Consider the following 13,184-nt stretch of genomic DNA (forward strand, 5'->3'; position numbering starts at 1 on the left):
TCACTACAATGGACCTAGGTAGGCCATGTAGTCTTACCACTTCCTTGAAAAAAAGATTTGCAATATAAGTTGGCATCATCAATCTTATGGCAAGGAATGAAATGGGCCATCTTAGAGAACCTATCCACCACTACAAAAATGGAATCCCTACCTTTTTTGGTCCTTGGGAGGCCTAAGACAAAATCCATAGAATGTCAACCCAAGGCTTGGAAGGGATAGGCAAGGGGTGTAAAGACCATGGGGGTTGGACTCTAGACTTGGCTTTCATGCATGCTATGCAACTTTTGCAATGCCTATCTACATGCTTCCTCATGTGAGGCCAATAGAAGTGTTCTTTCAAGACTTCCAAGTCTTGTTTGGCCCAAAATGCCCCATTAATCCTCCCTCATGTGCCTCTCTAATGAGTGAGCTCTTAAGGACCTTGGGGAATGCAAAGTCTCTTACCTATGAAAAGATATTGATTGAGAAGGGTAAAGTCTTTGTAAGCCCCTTGGTGGCACTCACTATGAATGGAGGAGAAATCAACATCCCTTGGATACAATTCCTTAATATGATCAAAACTAAGAAATTTAGTTTCAAGAATTGAAAGGAGGGAATGCCTTCTTGAAAGTGCATCCGCCACAATGTTAGCCTTTCCTTGCTTATGTTTGATCACATATGGGAATTGTTCTAAGAACTCTACCCACCTAGCATGTCTCTTGTTTAACTTGCCTTGGCTTTTCAAAAATTTGAGTGACTCATGTCACTATGTATCACAAACTCCTTTGAAAGAAGATAGTGTTGCCAAGTTTGCAAAGTTCTCACAAGAGCATAAAGCTCTTTGTCATAGGTGGAGTAGTTGATGTGACTCCCCTTGAGTTTCTCACTAAAATAGGCTATGGGGTGCCCTTCTTGGAGAAGCACGGCCCCAATGCCTACATTGGATGCATCCACACTCAATTTCAAAAGTTTTGGAGAAGTTAGGGAGGGCTAAGAGTGGTGCATTGATCAATTTTTGTTTTAAAGTTTCAAAAGCCTTTTCTGATCTTTGCCCCACTTATAGGCACACCTTTCTTGACCAATTCATTGAGAGGGGCGGCTATGGTGCTAAAGTTTGGCACAAACCTCCTATAAAAACTAGCCAACCCATGGAAAGACCTAAGCTCACTTACATTCTTTGGGGGAGGCCAATCCTTGATGGCCATCACTTTTTCTTGGTCCACATGGACCCCATGTTGATTTATTTTGAAACCTAGGAAGATCACATGATCCATCCCAAACACACATTTCTCCATGTTAGCATACAAGGATGCTTCCTTAAGGTTTCTAACACACTCCTTAAATGATGCAAGTGGTCATCTTGAGACATACTATAAATGAGAATGTCATCAAAGTATACCACAACAAACTTCCCTAAGAACTCTCTAAGAACATGGTGCATGAGTCTCATGAATGTACTAGGTGCATTGGTCAAGCCAAAAGGCATGACTAACCACTCATATAATCCAAACTTAGTCTTGAAAGAGGTTTTCCATTCATCACCTTCTTTGATTCTAATTTGATTGTACCCACTTTTCAAGTCTATTTTGGAAAATATGGTTGCACCATGTAACTCATCAATCAAATCATCTAACCTAGGAATGGGATGCCTATACTTGATGGTTATGGTTGTTGATAGCCCTACAATCTATGCACATTCTCCATGTTCCATCCTTTTTGGGACTAGGATCACGGGCATTGCACAAGGACTCATGCTATGTTGCACCCACCCCTTTTCTAAAACTCATTCACTTGTTTTTGAATTTCTTTAGCCTCCTCGGGACTAGTCCTATAGGCTGGCCTATTAGGCAAAGATGAGCCTTTTATGAAATTCAATTTGGTGTTCTATACCTCTTAGGGGTGGGAGACCCTTTGGAGGTTCTTGAAAACATCTTTGACTCATCTAAGACTAATGACAAGTCTAAGGGACATCTAGAGTGAGGGTTTTGGAAGGAGGGGGAAGATTCACTAGGATAAGCTAGGAAGATGGGTTTTTGGGCAGCATTACCTTCTTCACCCCCTTGAGAGTGATCATGCCTCTTGGACTCATGCCTTGCCTTCTTTTGCGCCTTCTCTTCTTTTCTTTTCTTAATCATTTGCAATTGGTCCTCATTGACTTCTCTTGGTGAAAGAGGTAGTAATGTGATCTTTTTGCCTTGGAAGCTAAAGGTAAACTTGTTAGCATGGCCATCATGAAAAGCTTTTCTATCAAATTTCCATGGCCTTCCTAATAAAATGTGAGTTGCTTCCATGGGCACTAAGTCACATAATACCTCATCCTTGTAGTTTCCAATGGAGAAGTTAATAAGGACTTGTTTGTCCACTTTAATTTCACCTTCCTCACTAAGCCAAGAAAGCTTATAGGGCTTGGCATGAGGGATGGTTTTCAAGCCAAGCTTGTCCACAACCCTTGTGCTAGCCACATTAACACAACTTCCACTATCAATTATGAGGGAGCAAGTTTTGTTGTTGATTTGGCACCTTGAGTGAAAAATATTTTCTCTTTGGTTTTCAAATTCTTTAGGCACTTGGCCTAGCATGCGCCTAACCACCAACAAACCTCCTTCATTAGGTTTGATTTCATCCTCACTTGAAGATTGGGAAGAAGTGTGGGAGGAAGAACTTTTATGGGAGGGGGGAGAAGAATGTTCACTTTCAACCTCTCCTTTAGGGTTCAAGATCATGTTCCTTTTTATTGGGCAATTTGAAGCAATGTGACCATAGCCCAAACACTTAAAACATTTGATGGAACTAGTTCTTGAACTTTGAGAAGAGTTTGCATTTTCATGAGAGGTTCTAGACGAATTGGTCCTAGGTGGGTGGTCTTTGGAAGTAGGTTTCTCATCCTTTCTTTCTTTTCCTTTCCAAGTTCTAGAGTAGTATTCATTGTATGAAGTATTCCTCTTGGCCTCTTGTTTCTTTTTCAATTGACTTTCAACTTTTAAGGCCAAGTGTAAAATTTTGTCAAGAGTGGAATACTCATACAACTCAACTACATCTTGAACTTCTCTTCTAAGACCACTCACAAATCTAGCTACCTTTTCTTCTTCACTTTCAAATTGGAGTCCTACTTTGAGAAGCATTGACTCCATCATTTTAAAATATTCATTCACACACATAGACCCTTGTTGAAGCCTTTGGAGCTTCAAAAGAGTCTCCCTCCTATAGTAGGAAGGAACAAATCTAGCGCGCATCAAAGTTTTAATGTCCATCCAAGAGGTCGCGGGTGGCTCTTGGTTAATATTGTCCATACACAATTGATGCCACCATGTCATGGCATAATCTTCAAATTCTAAAACTACTAAATCTACTTGTTCTTGATTACTAACTAAATGAATATTGAAGATTTGGTCCACTTTTTGCTCCCACTCTATGTAGAGGTTTGGATCATTCTCCCCCTTGAACTTTGGAATCTTGATTGGTGGAGGTTGTCTTTGTGGGAGTTGATTGCGCCTTCCACCACCATCATAGCCGTGCCTTCTTCTTCTTCCACCATGGCTAGAGTCCTCGGAAGAGGACCTCCTCCTTCTCCTCTCATCTTCCCTAAGCTCAAGTCTTTGGATGTGCTCTTGTAGGAAGATCTCACTTTGCCTCCTATCCGCCCTCAATTGGTCAAAAGTTTCTCTCCTACTCACTTCCATCTCACGTAAGATGTTGGCAAGGGTTATTTGTCCACTTTCTTGGGCCATAGGAGTCACCATGGGAGGGGAATAAGGTGAGGCCGACTCCTCCTCTTCTTCTACCTCCAAGATTGGATCCATATTCATGTTCCTACACCAAAAACTCACCAAAAATCGAGACAAAGAAGAGGTTAGCTAACAAACAATTCCAAACCCGAGACCAAGTGTGGTCTTCTCAAGCACCCAAGTGTTTTTGATCACACTCCCAAAGCACACAAGCAAGGCTAGCACTCAAAAACCTTCCAAACAAGTGAAAACACCTTTAAAGAGATGAAAACCTTTTCAAAGCTCAAACAAGTGGCTCGGCCACAACACTCTAGGAAGACAAGGAAAGAAAACTACTAAGACAAAACAAAGATTACCTAAAGACAAGCAAGCAAAGCTAAAAAAAAAACAAGAAAGTTTAACTTCTAAGGAAACTTGTTTTTAAAGACAAAACTTGAACAAGACTAAAACAATAAAAAGCACTTTTAAGGACTCTATGGAGGGCATTTGAACAAGCCAAGATTATACCTCAAATTATGCATACACCGTGAAAGATCATAACCAAGTCAAAGCATGGAACTAATTTGCCAATATCACCCAAAATCCAAGTATAAATTTTGGTAGCATAACACCTAGTAAAAATGGCCAAATGGATTCACCAAACATTGTAAAAGCTCGCGGCCAAACTATTTTTGGTCTTGAAAACACTTTTTCTTTTCAAAACTAGGTACTTAAAATGATGATAAGGATGTTTTAGGGTGTCTTGAACACTTAGTTCCTTAAAATTAGGTCAAAATCAATTTCAAGGAGCATACAACAATACAAGGCATAGATCTCATGCAATAGTTCAAAAACTTAGAAACAAGAACAAGAAAACTCAAAGAAGCATATGACAAGAGACTCAAGCAAAAGTTAGACACATTTAAAGACTCAACATGACATACATAAAGACACAAACATGTAGCTATCATGCATTTAAACTCATGGATTTGAGGCTCAAAGAGTAAGCATCAAAAGACATGTTATCCAACCACATTTAGGAGCAAAAGAGTCACAAAACCGAAGCCAAAATTTCCACAACATAACCTGAAAACGTTGTTTTTCGTATTCTCGGCAGCTCTGACCTTTGCTGACTCATTTGATCATAACTCTCTCCACAAAACTCCAAATGCGTTAATTCTTTTTTTGTTGGAAACTAGACACACAGAGCTTTCTTTTGATATAAAGAACGTTACTTTTGGACCACTGAGCTAGCTGCAGTATTTTTTCAAAAACGTACACGTTGCTGCCAGCACTGTTTTTTTTGTGGATCATTCAAAGATAGCTACACAAAACAAGGTTAGAATATGAAAACACCATATTCAAGGACAACCAAAGCTCTAGATACCAAATGATGAAGGATTATCTTGTTTCCTTTTAGAGTTATGAATATGGTGAAGTTGTTTAAGAAAGCTTTTTGAAAATTCCCACTGGACATTAAGATAGCATGCTATCTAGATGTGAAGGTTCATTTCTCAAGCTCATGAAAGGAAGAAGAGAGTTGGATTCAAGCTTAAACACACACGGCAATAACAACACTAAAGAGCAAAATGAAAGAAGAAACAATAAAAATGGAAAGCATAGAAGATGAAGAATGGAAGAAGCACGCCACTCATAGGGGGGATCTAAGCCAACCAAGCCCTAGAGATGAGTGATGGTGCCGCCACTTGCAAGCAAGATAAGGCAAAGTTGAGTTCACTTCTAGGAAGGAGAGCTCACGAAAATTTAAAGGTTGAAACACAATAGTTTAGAAACAAAATGATCAACCCTTTTACAAGACAAGGAGCACCCTTTAAATAGGAGTTCATAGGGGTCCTTTAGCAAATACAAAAACATGAAAAAGGATTAACTAGCAAACCCTAAACCTAATGTGAGAGTGAGTCTTGGCCAAGTGAAGGAAGATGATTGGTGGAGGCATTCCCATGAGGATTCTAGGCCAAAAGAGGAAGGGGACCAAGTGAACTTCTAAGGCATAAACCACAAAGGCAAAAGGAGACAAGGTACATGTCTACTTTTGCTTTTGCTTTATGCTTTTTGCTTTCCTCTCTCTTCCACTTCATCCAAGTGCTCCAATCACCAAGTGCCACCTAGCCATGCTCTACTTTCTCTTAATTACCTACAAAACAAGACAAACAAGGATTAGCATGTTGGTTTAAGTTAATCTAATCTTGGTCAAAGGTCAACTTTGGATCAAAGTCAACAAGTCAACCAAAATAAATCAATTAGAAACCAACTTAGGGAATTCAAACTAAAGTAATGCAAAACAAAGATAAAGGTGATGGAATAGAAGACTCCCCTCTAGACATGCTTCTAGTGATCCTTCTTGAGGGAGCTTCTAAGGAGGTGGTCATGCCTTCATCAATAATAAACTTCCATTCCTATGCCAAATCTAGATAGCCAGGCTCAGAATACCAAATGATGTGAATCCAAAGGGTTCGATTCGTTTTACTGATCTTTCAAGGTTGGCATGCTAATAAGTGATAACGTTATCGTTGACGCGATCAAATTAATACTACTTATCTATAACAACTTCAGTATTGTTAAGAAAGTAGACAACAAAATAGAAAGGGTAAAGTAACCCAAAGTCGTCTCCCAACGAACACGGAATTGATTTTTAACAAATTAGTTCTTATAAAATCTATACAAAACGGTTAGTCAAATAAAATAATAAAAATATGGGAGGATTAAGACAAACAAGAAAGAAATAGAAAAGATAAAAACAATAGTAAAGAATATAGATTGATTCCATTGCTTTTTCAAAATAGATTAATCATCGGTTATCTAAAGATTATTGCTCAATTAATTATTGTTGTAGATTTACAAATTAATCAATGTAAAGTCTCAATTAATTTGCTGGCCTTCTCACTTTTAACCAAAGTACAGTCTCAATTAAAAGTGAGAACTTTTAGATTATCCACAGTAAATTCAACCAAAGTACAGTCTCAATCAAATTTACTATGCCTAATCATGTCTATTCTTTTATCTCCTCACCAAATAAAAAGCTTAATTAATCAAAGTAAAGTCTCAATTAATTGTAGTTAGAGTAAATACCTTTAACCAAAGTAAAGTCTCAATTATTGGTAAAAACTCATTTAATCATATGAAAGTTTCTAAATAAAATCAAAGTAAAGTCTCAATTCAATTTAAAAACCCTTGAACTCATATGACCAACATGCATATAGATTTAAAATCATTACTTCTTACGTGATTCAAAGATAAAAGACATAAATGAATGAAAACCTCAACAATAATAAAAAGAACAAATAAATTAATTCATTCTAACCTCAGAATCCATAATGAAATTACAATGGAATCAACCCAAGAAATTTAAAACTCCATGAATGCAAAATAAACAGAGAAGAATAGAGAGAAGAAAGAAATTAGGCCCCCCTAAGGGTTCCTAAATTCCGAAGTGCCGAGCTTGTCTTTTCTACTTCTCCCTGGGTCTCTTTATATAGGAATTGGACTAGGCTTTTCTGTTGTTAAAATCTCTCAAATATCTTTTAAAATAAAGATAAAGATAAATATTTAAAAATATTTGGAGAGATATAGACTATTTGACAAATATAATTGGTTGATAATATCAATATCTAATATAATTAAATTAATTAATTAATTAATTAATTAAAGATATATGATAAACTATCACCAATTAGTATTTGTATAAATTTTCCAAATCAACTGATGAGTTCAAATTTTTGCCCTCATTTAATATTTAAATTTGGGGATTTAATTGAATTTTCTGTGCTTAAAGATTGATTTAATTAGGATTTGTGATTATTGGATTTATTGAGTAAGTTTGGTAAACGTGGCGTAAAAATTGATTTTAGTTGCATAAAATATTATTGGATATTCTAACGTTTGTTAATGCAGCTGAAATTTATTTTTGGTCAATTAATAGTGTGATTTTAAAATGTTCAAAGTTACAAAATAAGTCCAAAATCAAGAAATTCTGAAAAAGAATAAATCAGGAGCTAAATGCACCCCCAGTTTTTACTTGCACACTCCTTTTAAAGTGGACCACCAAAAACCTGTTCTGCACCCCCAGTTTTCACTAAGTTGCACCCCTCCTACCACTTAAACTCCACTCAACCAGATCATGCCATGTGGCAATCCCCACCTCTTAAAATTAGCCAACCAGAACAAGCCACGTGTCATAATCCTACCCTCACGAAATTAACCAATCAGATTCTGCCACGTCATCATCTTCATCTCCCAAAACCCTAACCCTAGTTTCCCTACCACCGCACGCAGCACCATCTTCTCGCCTTCGCGCCGCCGTCACGAAACACCACTACAGTTCCATCTTCTCGCATCCAACAGCGTCGTTCGCGCACCACCATCAAGCAGCCGCCGCAGTCACCTTCTCCGTCCACACGCAGATGCAGCGAACACCACTGCACCTCTGCAATGTGCGAGCCACCGCGAGGACGCATCCAACCTCCACCATCGTTTTCTCGCCTCCATCGCAGCAGCACCACCGCGTCGCGCCACCACGCCGGAAAACGGCAGCAGCCGCCGTCAGCCGCGCAGCCAAGGAAGAGTGTGAAAGAGAAACCCTAGTTCTGGAGAGAGACGTGCCACGTGTCAGGCTGCTATTGGACAGTCAAACTGGTCAACTGGTCAACTCTGGTCAACTGGTCAAAGTCAACAGTCAAATTCTGGTCAATTTTGTAAAAATGCTTAAATAAGAGGGGCAGAATTGGAAATTGGACAGAAATTGAGTTGTTAATTAATTAAATAAAAATAAAAGATTTTAGCAACTGACAGATAAAGCCCAAAGTCCAGTTGAAGCCTATATAAAGAGACTTAAGGGAGCAGAAACGGGGACGACTGACAATTTTTACAGCTGACAGCTTAGACACTTAGAACTCTCTGGTTTTGGCAGATACCATCTCCACCACATCTCTCATTCTTTCTTTTATTTTCTTTCCTTCATATCATCATGTATTCCATCGAAGCCATGGAGGGCTAAGCTTTTAGGGTTGATTCCACTGTAATTTCTTAAATGGATTCTGAGGTTAGATGAATTTATATGTTTTGTTATTTTGATTATTGTTGTGGTTTTTGTTTATCTATGTCCTTTGCTTCTTAATCGAATAGAAAATAATGATTTTAAATCTACATGCATGATAATCATATGAGTTAAAAGGTTTTTAAATTAAATTGAGACTTTACTTTGATTTTGTTTAAAAACTTTCATTTGATTAAATAAGTTTTTGCCAATAATTGAGACTTTAATTTGATTAGAGGTAATTACTTTAACTAAAATTAGTCAAGACTTTACTTTGATTAATTAAGTTTTCTATTTGGTAAAGAAACAAAGGAATAGACATGATTAGGCATAGTAAAATTAATTGAGACTGTACTTTGATTAAATTTACTATGTACAATCTAATAATTCTCACTTTTAATTGAGACTGTACTTTGATTAAAAGTGAGGATGCCAACAAATGAATTGAGTCTTTACATTGATTTATTAGTAAATCAACAACAATAATTAATTTAACAATAATCTCTAGATAACCAATGAAGAATCTTATTTAGAAAAAGCAGTGGAATTGACCTATTTACTATTACTGTGTTTACAATCTTCCGTGTCATTTTCTTTGCATATCAAAACCCCCTATTTTTATAGTTGCTAGTTTAAATTGCATTTTTGAGTCAAATATTTGAGATCAATTCCGTATTCGTTGTGAGACGACTTAGGGTTATCTTAACCCTAACTATTTTCTTCACTACAAACTGGCAATACTGAAGTTGCTAAAGTAGTGGTAATTTGATCGCGTCAACGACAACGATATCATCAACCCTTTGCAATCTCCTTAAATTATCTTCTAAATAATCCAATATCTTCAAGATATATTTGTTTGTTGTGGAACTAAAAAGATTCAAGAAGATCTTGTCATATTTAAAAAGATTTGGTAGTTATTATCTTTCAATATTTTATGATATAATTAAATAAGATAATTATTTAAAAATATCAAATAAAATATCTAAAGATATATTTTTCCCAAATTATCTTCTATCATAAAGATAAAGAAAACCGCAAGGTCCAATTTTTTTGTTCCTCTCTTCTTGGTTTAGCCAAACTTCTTCATTTTTTTAAGTTTTTTTCTTGCCGTCTTCATGCAATGCTTGGCTTGAATTTTTGTGCTTTTGATAATTTCTTATTCTTTGATTTATCTTTAAGGTGTCATGAAGCTTTAATCAATTTATTTCCACACCTCTGAATGAGCTTAAAACTTAACTTCAGCTGTATCAACAAACGTTAAAATATCCAAAAATAATTTATGCAACTAAAAATCACTTTTTAAGACATTTTTATCACACAAGCTCAAACAACCTAATTATCAGAATTATCAATTAAATCACTCTTTAGGCACACAAATTTAATTAAATACCCAGAATTAAACATTAAATGAGGGCAAATCCAACTTGATATTTGTTACTTTCCAATTGTTGCAATCCGTCGATAACATTTCTTGGCAACAGTACCACACCATGATATGTAACAATAAATAATTCCATGCATTTTGTTTGACGAATTTGCTTCTTATCGACGGACCAAATGCATAATAAAGCACTATGAGCAAGCCTCCTTGTCAAACATGGAAGTTGGTGTGCTTCATTCACATGCTTATCCTTTTGATCCTATAAAATGACATCACAAACTGTAGAGGAAAAAACATTGAGGAATAAACTTTCTCTAGTTCCATTTCTGTTTCTTTATTTTCCCTTCCTTCTGCAGTTTATTTTACTTCTTTTTGTATTCTTTCTTTTTCTGTTTTCTCCTTCAGCCTATGTTGATCATTACTGCCTTGTCTTGGTGTCACAAATTTGAACTTCATTTCATGTCCCAATTGCCTAAAATAAAGGGAATGTTCATCAAGATTGAGCGTTTTATAACGAATCCATACCCATCCCAAAAGAAGACGACAAGAGTCCATGGGAGCAATATCACATAATACTTCTTTCACACATTGCCATTTGCTGAATTTGATCCATGCTTGATTGAGATGAAAGATTTTTGGTAATTGGAGTTTCTCCACCAATCTTTGGCTCACAACATTATTTTCACTTCCGTATTCGAATGCAACTAAACATGGGTAGCCTTCCCTTAAACACCTTGTATAATAAACTTCCATTCCTATACCAAATCTATATAGCTAGGCTCTGAATACCAAATGATGTGAATCCAAAGGGTTCGATTCGTTTTACTGATCTTTCATGGCTGGAATGCTAATAAGCTAGAAATTTGAGAAATTATTTAAAATGAGAAAATGGAAACATATAAGAAGATGGAGCGGAAAATGATAGACATCATGATGTGATCCCAATAAGGCTTATAGCATTGGGGCCAACGCTAGGCCCAATCTTTTTAATTTCTTTTAATTTCTTTTATTCTAATTAAATAAATGTGTTTTAATTGGGTTTGTTTGCTAAATGCAGTCCACTTTTCAAAGGTGTCAATTGATATTGGGCCTGCGGCCCAATCCTCACCTCAACCATGTTTTCAATCCGCAGGCACACATTGTGGGTTGAATCCTTGCTCCAGTGGCCCAATGATGGCATCATACAATCACGCTTCTTCAATAGATTCTCCCGCACATCACACATGTAATTGCTGCAGCCAATATGTGATCTACGCTGCACCAACGTAATTGGATCGAGCCCAATTCTTCCAAGCAACTTTTCTCCATCCTCTCATTTTCTCTGCGGCTCAATTCCAGCTGTGTGTGCTTGTGCGAGAAGCGTCTTGGTTTTTCTGTTAGCACGTATTGGGCTTCCAGCCCAATTCCTTGAAGTGTCCCAAGATTAACAACGTGTCCCAACACTCCAGGCCCTTACTCTGCAAAGGTTTCCAGCTGCTGGGGTTTTTTTGTTCGTTCAACGCTCATTGCATTTTCCTTCCAGGCGCGTCCATAGTGCCGCTAGGGTACCTCTTCACGTGTTCCCTCTCTTCCTCTTTCTTCAAACACGCTGTTAGGATTCCCTGTGTCGCACCTTCATCATCCAAATCTGCCAATCCAAACAAGCGTGCACTAAAGGGGCGGGCCTGCATCACACGTTCCTTTTCCCTCACCCATTTTCCATTAGGATTCTTGTACACGGCCTCGCTGCCGTTAGATCCTTTTCTTCTTTCCTTCCATACTTTTTCCGGTTGCCTTTTCACTTATATAAAGGCAAGCCAATCTCATGTATTAGGTAGCTTTGATGAATGATAGTTTTGGTTGAGAGTACTCCCACCATTCGTCTCTGCTCTGATCCTAACCCTAGATTAGGTTTTTACCTCTTAGGGTTTCCGAAACTAGTGAGATTCGAGCCTAAACACTATACACGAACCATTCTGCTACGTTTCCCTTGCTCTAAGCGAGAATCAATCGGTGGAACGCCGATTGGGAGAGCTTTTCCGGCGAAGACCGCGACGGAGGAGCCTCATCAAGTGGTATTCAGAGCCACTCCTGCTGGACCGCGACGAGATAAGCTTCTTCTTTATCTCTGAATTTTTTTTTTCTTATCTGTTTGATTCCGTATTGTTCCTGTTCTGTTGCGTCTTTTCTGATTTTCAGAGTTTTCATTGCTTCTTTGTTTAAATCAGTGTTACTGATGTGTTTACTGTTGAAATTGATTCACAATACTTGTTCTTATTTTTCTGAATCAATACCGCTGATTTCATGTTAAGCTTCCTAATCTGCCGATTCAAATGCATGTCAATTAGGTTTTTTAATTTTTTTTTACCTAGCTTTAAATTTTATAATCTCTGTTTTGTTTTAGGTTTTGTGTAGTTTCTTTTATTTGTTGTTGATTCCATAAACGTTGTTCCTGATTTGTGTTTGCTTAATGTTTAACCATTTGTTTCAATCCATGTTCTGTTTTCATTCGTGTAATTAGTTCCTGTGATTGTATGAGTTCTGAATTTGCTATTAGATCATTAGCAAATTGTCTGCAGTACCAATTGCTACTGTTCTTGTCAATTTTGCTTAAATTGTCTCTATTTTCAATATGTGCTTTTAAGTGTGTTGCTGTTCTGCACCTTAAATTTGTTGGCCAAGGATTACTCCTTCCTTAGCACATAATGAGTATTCCATCGCACTTTAATCTGATTCAATCTGATTCGCATCAGAATTTATGTGTGGACACTCTTGCTTTGGTTGGTGATTGCATAGGCTATTTCAGTGCTCTTGTGAAATCTGTTTTGTTGAATTAGTGCCTGACCCGTTAGTTGCCTTTGATGCAGTTTCCAAATATTGTCAGAGTATATGCTTGTTGCTTCTCGTTGTTGTTTCTTTGTCAAAGTTCAATTTCTGCTCTGGAAACTTATTTTGATTATTCCTTGTTCATCATTGCATCTGCATCTGTCGTGGGTTTGCTATATCACAATTTTATTGTCTGTGATTAGCCTAGATATCATGATTCAACCAATTTAATTACTATTCTTTGCTGTTGCGGTTGTTTCTC

The sequence above is a fragment of the Vigna unguiculata genome, chromosome 8, assembly GCF_004118075.2.
Source record: "Vigna unguiculata cultivar IT97K-499-35 chromosome 8, ASM411807v1, whole genome shotgun sequence".
In the NCBI taxonomy this organism is placed as follows: domain Eukaryota; kingdom Viridiplantae; phylum Streptophyta; class Magnoliopsida; order Fabales; family Fabaceae; genus Vigna; species Vigna unguiculata.